Source organism: Sinohyriopsis cumingii, unplaced genomic scaffold (genome assembly GCF_028554795.1).
Source record: "Sinohyriopsis cumingii isolate HCF-2022 unplaced genomic scaffold, ASM2855479v2 utg000913l, whole genome shotgun sequence".
Taxonomy (NCBI): Eukaryota; Metazoa; Mollusca; class Bivalvia; order Unionida; family Unionidae; genus Sinohyriopsis; species Sinohyriopsis cumingii.
This window is the reverse complement of record NW_028315943.1, coordinates 1,452,144-1,465,957: the sequence shown is the minus strand read 5'-3', so window position 1 is coordinate 1,465,957 and position 13,814 is coordinate 1,452,144.

Below are 13,814 nucleotides of genomic sequence, written 5' to 3'. Positions count from 1 at the left end.
CCAGGATTTAATTTTAGTTTTTGTTTGCTTGTGGGAACATGTGCGTAAAAATGATTAGAGATTTAGGACTAGTAAATATCGAGCTAGATTTATCGATCAGACTCGTAGTGATAGAAGAAATAATTATATATAATCCAAATCACATACCATTTGTACTAAACATAATAAATCAAAGTGAAATAAAACGTACAAATGATGTTGACATCTTGGATACAAAAATTAATCAGAATGTATTCATGATTCAAGTTTAATTTTATAAAATTAAATTCATTAGCGCTACATGTAATGATATTGCAACCGGTAAAGGAAAATCATACTTTGACTTACCAAACTGGATAGAAATAAAAATACCTGCATCCATATTTAAATTAAGGACAATAAATTTATTTTTGTGTAATAGAATATGCGATGACATCATCCAGATTTAATCGATAGAGCCAAAATATATAATAATGACAAATATAAACATTTTTCTACTAATTTCCTAAAACAAGTATAATATATACAAATTGAACTTGAATTTAAGATTTGTTTTTGTGCAAGACATCGTAAATAAAATAGTCAAGCAATTACAAGAGAAAGATAAAGTCACGTAAATATCAGTATTATTTTTTGACGCAGACAGTTAATTATTGTGGAATGAGGGATTTGTAAACTATGTGAAGTAATCTCATCGAAGCAAAAACACAAAAATACTTTTGCAAAAGTTTTTCTATTTTTAACCTGAAATTTCATTATTTGAAAACAAAGATTGCAATGAAGTATTCATTATACACAAAACAGCTTCTCTGTCGTTAAAATTTAATAGCCAACGGCACAAACTTTAGGTTCTGTTTACTCTATTTAGTTATTTCGGAAGTATTATTGTACCATTAACCACCATAAAAAGACACATGCCGTGCTGATTTTGCCTTCATATTAACTCATTAAAGGAGAGGTATGAACAAAACTTCAGTTTCCGGAGGAGTAGGCTGCATAAATAATTTTACAAATACTATTTACGAAGAAGTTCGACCCAGAATTACTGCTAAAGTGATCCTGACTAATCAAAATAAGAAGTATTATCATATTTGTGACAAAGCGATTGATAACTAAATCTAAGCAAAGGACAAATTGACAACAAAAGTTAGTGACACATTATGGTCACTTAACCAGAACCTTCAGAGGTCAGACTCATTTTTGGTGCAAATTAAATTACAATGACCCTAAATATGTTCACAATTTGTTTCATTATTTGTTTACAATTCTCATTTGAGTATCAAAAGCTTGAATTATTACCAAATAATGATGAAAATTTTATTTTGCTTTGTAGTAATTTGTAATCTACAGGTTTTAAAAACAATATAAAGTTTCGTAACAAATAGCAATCAGATTCCTAGATAGTTATCGATCGATATGTAGATCCGGAGAGCAACTTGCATCGGAAAATTCAAAGAAACATTTTAAAAATATTCAGTTGAACGGAAGGCCACATTTGAACCATGCAGCTCTTTTGAATCCTAACGAATGGCGGATTTTGCATACTTTTTTTCAAACCTTTTCATATGCATTTATGGCGAGTCTGTTGTCCTTTAGCTTTTTATTACAACAAATCGTACCATTAGAATAAAGACTTATACATAATCTCATTGATACAAGCAAATGAACGGTGGAAAGAGTGTATAAAATAATTAAAACATATAATATTGTGTTATGATTTAATTAATGACACATAATTCTCTTTTAAGTTGGTGTAAACTGATTGATTGATTGATTGTATTTTTACCTCGCATCAGCAATGTTAGGCTTTTTAGCGCCATACAAAAGGTTATATGTAGGATTATTTAAAAGTGATAAAAGGTTTCTTATCGACCAGCGATAAAATATCAAACAGTTTAAAGCAAAACAATAAGATGTTCAGGGTAATATATAAAGCTTCCGATCAACGGGGAATGTAAATGATGCATGTTAATGAAGATTTAGTCGAAAAGATATTGAATATTCCTGGGTGTAAGTACTTTGGAGATTTGGTGTTACATAGACACAAATCGTTTCAAGAAATAAAGTCTTCTACTCTTTGGCCTCTGTCACTAATGTGATTTGATCCCCATAAAATGTTATGGGCATTAAAACCGCCGAGTAAAACAAATGGCGTAGGCAGTTATTGAACAAGATTATCTAATTCGTTTGGTAATAGTTTGGTGTTTGGTGGTATATAAATAGAACAAAAAGTAATCACTCGATGTAGTCACGCTTACAGCAATCGTTTGCAAATTTTGTGTTTAGAGTGATGACGTTATGAGGAGTCCTATTGTTCACAACTCTTCCAGATGCCCTGTCAACACTTTTAGAGTAAGTGTTGAAAAAGGGGTAGTTTTAAAGTGTGATATTGTCCGTGCCTTTTAAGAATGTTTCCTGAATGCATAGTACTGCAGGATCATGCTCATTTAAATGAGGAGTCCTATTGTTCACAACTCTTCCAGATGCCCTGTCAACACTTTTAGAGTAAGTGTTGAAATGGGAGTAGCTTTAAAGTGTGATATTGTCCGTGCCTTTTAAGAATGTTTCCTGAAGGCATAGTACTGCAGGTTCATGTTCATTTGAAAGCAGATGAATATCATTGTAGTTGGTTTTGAGTCCTCGACAGTTCCAGTCTATGAGCGTGTTCTTCATTATGAATTTAAAATAAGGATGACATAATAAAGTTAGACATTACGCGACAGGAATCTATGTACCTGTTTAACTGGAGGAAGAACGGGGTTCAATTATTGTTCGTCCCTTCGATGATTTCTGTGTCGCTGATGCCAGCCAAGTCACGACAGCGAATCGTGCCGCTGAACGAAATTGAGTGTTGCTTAAGCAAATGAGTTTATTGGAATATCAAAGAAAGGTTTCACTTTCTAGATATTTTCTGATTGTCCTCGTCTGTCAAATTGAACCAGTAAAATAATAAAATAAAATAGAGACAAACAGTCATACATATAATGATATTGTTATAAAGGATATACAGTATATCAATTTAAATTATCCAATTTTATATAGTGCATTGGCATTAAGTCCATTAGGATACAGAGTATCTAACTTATGAATCCAATAAGTTTCTTTTATGAGTCTATTCATGTCACCATGCCCAATATATATTGGCATGAAAAAGAAAAATCAAGTAGAGAGTGATTATTGGTGTTAAAGTGTGTTGAAATAAAACAATTTTTTTTAATCACAAAACTGAACCAGTAGGCATCCCGATTTCTACGTTTTTAACACTTTTTTGGTGTGTCTATTGATTCCGTAATGGTATTTTCTATTACAAACGGAGACAGTGCCACAAGCGGTCTTAAAGGGTCTTTTGATTGTATCACCACGATGTGTGGAGATGATTCCACACTGAATGGTTCGTCATATGAGTCCAATAAAGTTTTAGTTCGTTTGATTTGATTGTTTTCTAATTCTCCATGTTAGTTTGGTTAAAAGTCAGCACCCGTGCTCCCAGTCTACCACGGATCCCGACAAAAGGACACTTTTCAAGTGCCAGGGATGCACATATGTTCTACTCAGTCGGTAAATTCAACTCTCGATTCATCCCGTAAGATATACTCAGTCGGTAAAATTACCTCCTGATTAAACCGTTAAGCCACCGCCGTCTAGGATGTCTTGTAATAGTTGTGAAAGGGAAAGCTAACGGTATAGGCTGTAGGGGCAACGGTGGTATCAAAAGAGATACAAGGAAAAAGAGCAGAAGAGAGGGTAAACAGACCACATTTTTGAAGAGTGCTTTCGCAAAAAAAGCTTCCTACGAAAATGAAAATACAAGGTAAATAACGCCAAACCGAAGCTTCTAACCGACCGAGATTTTTCTAATTGGGGTTACGTTAATTTTGACGCTTGTGTTTTTGTGTGTTTGTTCATCCATCGGACACCTATTGTTGGTCGTCACCCTCCCTGATGTGTGTGTATCTTAACAAAATCAGTATTATATCAATAATAATGCTAACTATGGAATCTCACACAGCTAAGCTAGCTCGACAGCGACTAGAGGCAATTAAGAAATATCTTACCGTATGTGATTCTGTCAAACAACAACTACAAGCGCGTCAGAAGTCTCAGGTGGAATTTATAGAGGGTACAAAATAGTTATTTAAACTGGTTACAAAGGCTTTCGAAGGAGTTTCAAAGGCTACCGTGGGTCTTCTTCCCACGTTAGAGCGAACCGCTGAAACAAAACTGGAAAAATAGCAAAAAGAACTAAACAGACAGAAATGATTCTAAGAGGAATTCCAGGTGAAATAGCTGCTAATCAACCAATGAAAGAAATACTTGAAGGTATTGACCAAGCTCGTGCTGAAATAGGTGATAGAAAGGATCCTATACGAGAAGCTGAATTAGGACCAGAACCAAAGCAACTAATAAAAAAAGTTGAAGTGATTAATAAATTTACCCAAAAAAGTATTGCGACCATAAGAGGCATGAAAACCTTGGATCAATTATCTGATATTGCGGCGGCAAGTTTTAGGAACAGAGAAACATATTTAAAACCCGAGTATGCTAATAAGCCTGCAGATCAAAAAACCTGGTACAAATGGATATTACGAATATACTAAAACGTCAAGCAGGCCAGAGATAGTGATATAAGATATATTGCATTTATCGATGGAATAGATAGATATCTCTTATTTTCACAACAAAGACCACAAAGAGAACAACCACAGCCACATCCTCCACAACAACCGCCAAAAGCTAAAATTAATTTTATAGATACATTTAAGCCTGAAGGTATTGGTGCTGTCAAGGATCTGGACCAACTAGTAAATGTTGCCGCGTATGGATACGATTAAAGAAAACAATACGTAAAACCCAAATATATTAAATCCCTGAAGCGTGAAAATTGAATTATATATATATATATATATATATATATATATATATATATATATATATATATATATATATATATATATATATATATATATATATATAAACACACACACACACACACACACACATATATATATATATATATATATATATATATATATATATATATATATATATATATATATATATATATATATATATATAAACACACACACACACACACACACACACACACATATATATATATATATATATATATATATATATATATATATATATATATATATATATATATATCGTCGCTAATGGTTTTCAGAGTATCAAAGGTGATGATAAATATGTTACTATATTTCAGGAGAAAGTAAACGAGCATAAAAAAACAAACAAACAAACAAAAGGTATTGGTGCTGTTGGTGATGTTGCTAGTAAAGCATTCTTGCAAGATACGGCGATGATTACTCGAGATTAGCTGGTCCGTCGATGATGTTTGCCATGAATGAAGCATGTAGTTACACGTAATTCCAAGAATCTGTACTACAGTGAAGACCAGGTTTGACAAATTGTGCGAGAAGTTCACCGATATCTTCAAAGGAATCGAAAAATCAAAGGGCATACAGAAACACCTTCACGCTGACAATATTGTAGGCCCTTTAACTCAGCCGTACCGATGTATACCATTCCACATTATCGAGAACGTAGATGGAACAACTCCCTCGGTGTCTTTAATCGTGGTAACACGCAAACAAAGAACCCCAATGAAATATGGATCTTTGTTGAAATGCATTTGCCCACGAAGAGCTACTACGCGAGAGACACATCACACTCAACGATAGAAGGTCTTATAATAAATAGATCTCAATGGTGCAACCGTGTTCTCCAGCTTGATGTAAGTTCGGGCTACCATCAACTGTAATTGAACGTAAAATTAAGGAAGTTTACAACATTCACGATTCATATAGTACTGCGGAGATATAAACGCCTAACTTTCGGAATATTATTATCTGCGTTGATATTTCGTTTTAAACATCATATTTTCTAGGCGTGACAAACTACGTGGGACGATTTATCTAAAATTAAACAACAATCAACGAGTCTCTGCATACCTTAACCAAGCGAAACCAACCGTGGACAATGGAAATGAACTAATATAAAAAAGGAAACATCTGGAAGTTCAAACAATGTTTGGCAAGTGACTCAACAATAGAGTATTTGGATCCTATTAAGGAATCACAATTAATTGTAAATGCAAGTCATGTCTGTCTAGGCGAGTTTTGGAATCATAATGGAAAGATTATTGCCTGCTCCAGTAGAGAACTTTCAGTTGTAGAAAGTGGTATTCGATGTCGGATAGTGAAGCACTACCAATAATTTAGAACATTTCTATCAGTACCTGTTTGGTCATACATTGTCTCTTATCTGTGACCACATTTCCCTGGAAGTCAAATTCGAAAATCCAAAGTCACGATCCACAATCGAGAGAGGGTGATTGAGATTGCATGCATACATATTCAAGGTGACTCATAAGTCATGCATAATAAATACAGCAGGCTTTATTCAACGACATCTTAAAGCGATGCAATGTCACACTAACCAATATGCTATGTTCGCATCAGACCACCAGCAAGACTGTCTTGTTTGCCTATAAAGTAGCATTCGGGGATCAACAAAAAAAAACACCTTTCTTCACGATGTATCCACCAATCGATTTGGTATTGTCGGAGCCGAGACAAACATATTCAGAGATAGACGATGACATTACAGATGTTTTTACAAAAATCCAAGAACGATTCACTCGAGTCGAAGAAAATATCGTATTAACTCAATAAAAAAAGAAACATTCAAAGGACCAAAATGCCAAAACCCCGAATTCAAGGTAGGCGACATATGTATAATATATTCACCAATCAGTAAGCCAGGCGTCATGCAGAATTGTTACACATATGGAGTTTAAATACATAAAATAATATCAAAAACATCACCAGTGAGATTCGGGATAATAAAGAAAATAAACTATTTTACACGCAAATCGAATGAAACTGTTTTGAGGCCTAGTGGTGCTTGCAGTGTCTCAGCCCAAGCTAATTATGATCCTAATTGGGGACATTATCTGAGATAAAAAGTCAGGATCACTAACACTGGGGATAGTATAGTTAGAGGGGAACAGGGATTGAGATCAGTTTCGGATATAGCAGTATACTGGCTAATTGTTAGATGTAATACTGTAATAGTAAATAAAGTGTTATGTGTTGAGGCTCGAATGCACAGTAACACAAGAAAAAGTGAAAACAACAAGCTTTGAAAAATGTAACAATTATTTATTTCCCTGGATAATTATTGTAGAAATGAAAAATATGAACTTACGGTTTCCAGAATCAAATCCAAAAATAACACAAGAAGAATCCACGAATAAAATTTTTGAAATCCTAATATTGAAATGTTCTAATGATTCCAAGTTCGAGTCCCTGCGAAGAATCCAAGATGGAAGGCGATGACGTATGATGGAGCCTGTACTGTGCTGACATCTACAGTTCCTTGTAGAAACATGATAATTAACCCTCCGGTCTTGGAAATCCCAAAAAAATTTTCAAGCAATCTCCTTGTTCAAGAGTTCTCTATGAATACAATAATATTTCCAGAGAAACGAATTAATCTTCTACAGCCCAAATAATCTGACGAAAAATTAACAAATAACTCAAAAACTCAAAAATTCAATACTGGTCACAGCAGAAGAAAACAACTTGACGTCAAGTGTTTAAAAGCCTCGGACTCTGAGATCTCTCTCTCTAAACATCACTATTAATACTAAGTATTTCGCAATTATGGAAATGCCTAATTGCGAAATAGAGGATGCCGTGATCATGTTTACATGTAAAAGTCACATATCTCCTGTATGTCCTTGATAAGAACCAATCATTTTACTGCTAGAAAAAGTTGTTTACTTGACCCTCAATCAAGGCCAGGAACTATGTCAAAAATAGAAACAGGTGTTTCTATTATTAGGGATCTAAGGAAAGACTCAGGTCCAACTGAATTTTCTGGAAAATATCAAATTGCTAGTAAACAAAGTTACATTACAATGCCATGCAAAAAAAATAAAAAGATTCCAAAACGAACAAACAATCAAATCAAATCAAACACAAATTAAATCAAATATAAATTAAATCAAATATATGTAAGAAAAGGGATAAGAAAACTATACTCGTGGAGTTAATGACATCACAGGAAATACCATATATGAACAATAATGCATCATTGACATTAGTGCTAATACATATTAAACAAGCCCGCACTCAAAGAATGTGATCTCAAGGGCAACAGCTACGATGGCGGCTTAAGTGTGATAGCAACGCCTTCAAATGCGTTTTTCTTGAGACTGTACATTTTGAACAGTGTGCGCCATGTTCATCTTAAACCTTTAAGTAAGTCTTAGCTTGTCTGATTGTGTTAAGGCGCGAATTATGTTGGTCTGCTGAAGCACGAAGATTCGAGTATAGCGACATTATAAATAACTTCTTTGTAACGCATCTAGATATGAAAGTGGAATTGATCATTATGATTCCGCGATAAGAAACTTTATGTGAAAGATTAAATGATTTGGAGAGGTAGATAGAGTTAATTATTCTGCGCACTTATAACCGGGTGCCGTGGTGTACTTGCATGATGTCTACGTTGTGAAGGAAAAATGCCAGTTTTCTTATATATATATATATATATATATATATATATATATATATATATATATATATGTGTGTGTGTGTGTGTGTGTGTGTGTGTGTGTGTGTGTGTGTCCGGTAATGGTACAGTCTAAAACACGCTTGCCAGAAGTCACAAGTAATGAGCTACTTGTTCGCAGGTTTATTGATTATGCGATATTTTGGGCCTATCGTCATGTTGTGGCAAAATTTTTCTTTTTCGAAGATCAGACTTTTTCTGCCGGTTAGCCGAGTGATGAGGGCGTTCGATACCCCGTAGGAGAGGTTTACTGCTGAGGCCCGTCACTGAATATCACCTTGTCATTTTAGTAGCTATCGCTCCAGAGAATTCAAGTGGAGGGTGATGTTTTTTCTTTACCATCTTAATCTCCATATCCCCAGCTGATCATGGGTTGGTTTAGGGGGTTTCGTTAGTTAGCCACAGTGCGCAATGTCTATCTATTTTACATCCTAGTTTTGCTCCAAGTGTGACCTGGTTAATGTTAACAATTGTTTTCGCGTAAGCACACATCCAAGAATTGTTCGTCGTCATTGTCAATGTCATGAAATATTTATGCGAGCTTTCCTACTACATCTTCGCCTTTATCATGATGATCGCAAGGCTTTCACAATATATCTATTCTTTAGCGAGAGGATAATTATGCGCTAATAACTCGAGTTCCAGCCCTATCATTCCTCGCTGCTCAGTCATTGTTGGGTGCTAAACAATTATTTAAGTTATGTGGGTTCTAATAACTTGCAGTATTTGTGACGATGTGCTGCCAATTGAAGGTTAGAGTGGCTGAGAGTCCATCAAGCACTGCAATGACGTTGATACACTCGCTTCGGGCGGCTTGTTTTCCAGTGAGCATAGAGGCAAAGCCTACCGACATTAATGCGTGCGAGACGACACATGGAGAGGCACTGCTTCGACAATGGGTGCATACGAGATATTTACATGGATCAAAAGTCAAGCTCACATATTTCCGCAAAGATTGTCGTGAAGTTGATAAAAATAGAATCCATCTTTTGAAATGATGATGGTGTCATTGTTGTTGATACCAGCAAAACTGCTAAGTTTTGAAAGTTATGAGTAAATTCCACTGACAGAAGTCAGAAGCGCTGTCCGCAGTAATTTTTCTGACAGGTATAATTATGTCAGGCGTTAAGTACACAACATCCTTCTTTGAAAAAGACGGGTGGAACCAGAGCCTGTCTGACTCTAAAACGTCAGCAGCTCGTCCTGTGTCGCATACTTGATGAGGCCTGTCACTGTCACGTAAAGAATGTGGTCACCACCCGCCTTGGTTATCGATCTACGCAATCTCTGAGTGGTTATGTATTAGTTCGCCACGCAAACTTTGAAGCCATGCATTGATAGTAAGTGTCTCTCGCATTGTGAGGTTGTTAGGTTACTGTACTACCACTTCTTTGAAGATGGCATTTCCGTTGGCAGTTTTTCAATCTCACTTACTTCGGTGGTAAATGTGGTCTCGTATGGGCAAAACACATCCATCCCAAAGCCACCCTCAGCCATAATTTCTTGCTTTTACAGCAGTAACTACGCATGTTTAGTGAAGAGAGATCGTGTAGTCTCCAATAACACTGTAGCTGAACAGAAAAAAATATCATATCTCATTACGGAAATAAACGCAACCCAATTTGCTCTATCTAACGCGTTCTTGGTGCAAAGGGAGCCCAGAACACTATGGCTGGGATCAACAGTTTAAGCACCATGTATCAAAACCAGATGCTTGCCGTGAGATATCCAAGTATTTGTAGCAACGATTTCACTGTACCAGACATCACCAGACAGGCTTCCACAAGTGCTTTGAGCAGTGATGCAGGATCTCAGGCTGACTCCAACCTAGAATGGTAAACAACTATGCTGTTCCATCGTTAACAAGGTAAGTGTCAAGCCGACATTCGGGGAGCTTACAAAGAGCTTTGTCTAACTGAAAAGAGAGCATCGGTGCCTTTCCCAAGCAGGCAGCCAAGCTGAGCTGGTCTTAGCTATTATCAAACTCACCACCCTTTGATTACGAGTCATACGCTCTACCACTTAGCTATCGCCCCTCCCTTAGTATTAAGGTGCAATCTTCTGACTGTCTATCGACCGCATCATCAAAGACATAAAATTGCCGTAACATGCAACTGTTATATAGCCCGTGGTGTCAATAAGCATCCTCTTTTGTACTGTACTGCTGCTACTACTTTACTCTGGTTCCTTCTATTACTACTGCTACTGCTAATACTACTACTACTACAATTACCACCACTGCTACCACCACCACCACCATAATCATTATCGTCCTTGAAATTTATAGTTAATGTCATTTTTGCTGCTTTGAGTAGTACTCGTAGTATCAGAGGATGCAGCAGCAGTATTAGTAACAACAGTAATAGAAACTAGTATTAGTATTAGTTACAGTAGTAAAAAAGCATCAGTAATAGTAGCAATAACTGAGCAGAAACAGTAGTAGCAGTAGTAGTATTGATACCAGCAGTAGATCCCGCAGCAGCAACAGTGGTAGTAGTAGTAACAGTAGGAGAAACAGTAATAATATTAATAACAGCAGTAGAAACAGTAGTGGTAGTAGTAGTAATAATAATAACAGTAGTAGAAACATTAGTGGTAGTAGTAGTAACAGCAGTAGAAACAGTAGCAGTAGTACTAATGACAATATAGAAACAGTAACAGTAGTGGTAGTTGTAGTAACGGTAGAAGAAACAGTAGTAGTAATAGCAGTAATAACATTAGTAGAAACAGTAGTAGTAGTAGTAGTAATAATAACAGTAGTAGAAACAGTAGTAGTAGTGGTAGTAGTATTAATAGAAGTAGAACAGTAAAAGTAGTACTAATAATAATAACAGTAGTAGAAACAGTAGTGGTAGTAGTATTAACAATAGTAGAAACAGTAGCATGAGTAGTATCAGCAACAGTATTAGAAACAAAGCAGTAATAGCAGTAATAATAGTAGTAGAAACAGTAACAGTAGTAGTAAAAATAATAACAGTAGTAGAAACAGCAGTACTATTTTTTTCTTAGTAGCTGCAACGGTAGTAAGAACAGCAGAAGTAGTAGTAATAATAATAACAGTAGCAAAAACATTAGTAGTAGTGGTTGTGGCAGTACCTGTAATATAACAGTAGTAGTAGTAACAATAATAATTACAGTAGTAGAAAGAATAACAAAAGTAATATTAATAACAGTAGTAGAAAAAGTAGTAGTAGCAATAATAACAGTAGTAGAAACAATGGTAGTAGTGGTATTAGTAGTTACAGTAGCAGAACAGTAGGAGAAAACAATAACCGTAGTAGAAACAGAGTGGTAGTAGTAGAAACAGTTTCAGTAATGGCAGAAATAACAGTAGTAGAAACAGTTGCAGTAGTAGTAATAACAGTAGTAAAAACAGTAGCAGTAGTGGTAGTAGTAGTTGCAGTAATAGAACAGTAGTAGTAGTAGTAGTAATAACAGTAGTAGAAACAGTAGTACTAGTAGTTGGAACAGTAGCAGCAATAGCAGAAATAACAATAGTAGAAACAGTAGCAGTAGCATTAATAACAGTAGTAGAAACAGTAGTAGTAGTGGTAGTTTAGTTACAGTGGTAGTAGTAGCAGTAATAACAGTAGCAGAAACAGCAGTGGTAGCAGTAGAACAGTAGAAGTAATAGCAGTAATAACAGTAGTAGAAACAGTAGTATTAGCAATAGTAGTAACAACAGTGATACAACAGTAGTTGCAGCAGTGGTAGTAATAACAGTAATAGAAACAGTAGCAGTATTAGAATTAATGACAGTGGTGGAGACAGTAGCAGAAGTGATAGTAGTAATTACGGTGGTAGAAGCAGTAGCAGTAGTAGCAGTAATAACAGTAGCAGAAACAGTAGTAGTAGTAAAAATAATATCTGTAGTAGAAACAGTAGTAGTAGTGGCAGTAATGGTAGTAGAAGAGTAGAAGTAGTAGTAAACATAACATCAGTAAAAACAGTAGTGGTAGCAGTATTAATAACAGTAACAGAAACAGTAGCAGTAACAGCAGGAATAACAGTGGTATAAACAGTAGCAGTAGTTGTAATAATAATAACAGTAGTAGAAACAGTAGTAGTATTGTTAGTAGTAGTAACTGTAGTAGAAACAGTAGCATTAATAGCCGTAACAACAAGTATAGAATCAGTAATATTGATAATAATAACAGCAGTAGAAACATAAGTAGCAGTGGTAGTAGCAGTAACAGTAGTAGAACAGTAGTAGTAATAATAATAATAGAAGTCGAAACAGAAGCAGTAATAGCAGCAATAACAGTAGTAGAAACAGTAGCAGTAGTAATACAAGTAGCAGAAACAGTATCATTAGCAAACATAGTAACAACAGCAATAAAACAGTAGAAGCAGCAGTTGAAGTAATAACAGTAGTATAAACAGTAGCAGTAGTAGTAAAAACATTAGTAGAAACAGTAGCAGTAGCAATAGTGGTAACAACAGTAATAAAACAATAGTTGCAGCATTTGCAGAAATAACAGTAGTAGAAACAGTAGCAGTAGTAGTAATAACAGTGGTAAAAACAGTAGCATTCGCAGTAGTGGTAAGAACAGTAATAAAATAGTAGTTGCAGCGGTGGTAGTAATAACAGTAGTAGAAACATTAGCAGCAGTAGTAAAAAAGTAGCAGAAACAGTAGCATTAACAAAAGTAGTAGCAACAGCAATAAAACAGTAGTTCCAGCAGTAGTAGTAATAACAGTAGTAGAAAATGTAGTATTACCAATTGTGGTACCAACTGTAACAAAACAGTAGCTGTAACAGTGGTATTAATGACAGTAATAGAAACAGTAGCAGTAGTAGTAATAACATTAGTAGAAACATTAGCAGTAGCAATAGTGGTAATAACAGTTGAAAAACAGTATTTCCAGCAGTGGTAGCAAGACCAGTAGGAGAAACAGTAGCAATATTAGTCATTACTGTGGGAGAAACAGTAACATTATCAATAGTGGTAAGAACAGTAATAAATAGTAGTTGCAGCAGTAGTAGTAAAACAGTAGTACAAACAGTAGCAGTAGTAGCAATACCAGTAGTAGAAAGAGTAGCATTAGCAATTGTGGTAGCAACAGTAATGAAACTGTAGTTGCAGCCGTGGTAGTAATAACAGTAGGAGAAACAGTAGGAATAGTAGTAATAACAGTGGTTGAAACACTAGCATTATCAATAGTAGTAAGAACAGTAATAAAACAGAAGTGGCAGCAGTGATAGTAATAACAGTAGTAGAAACAGTATC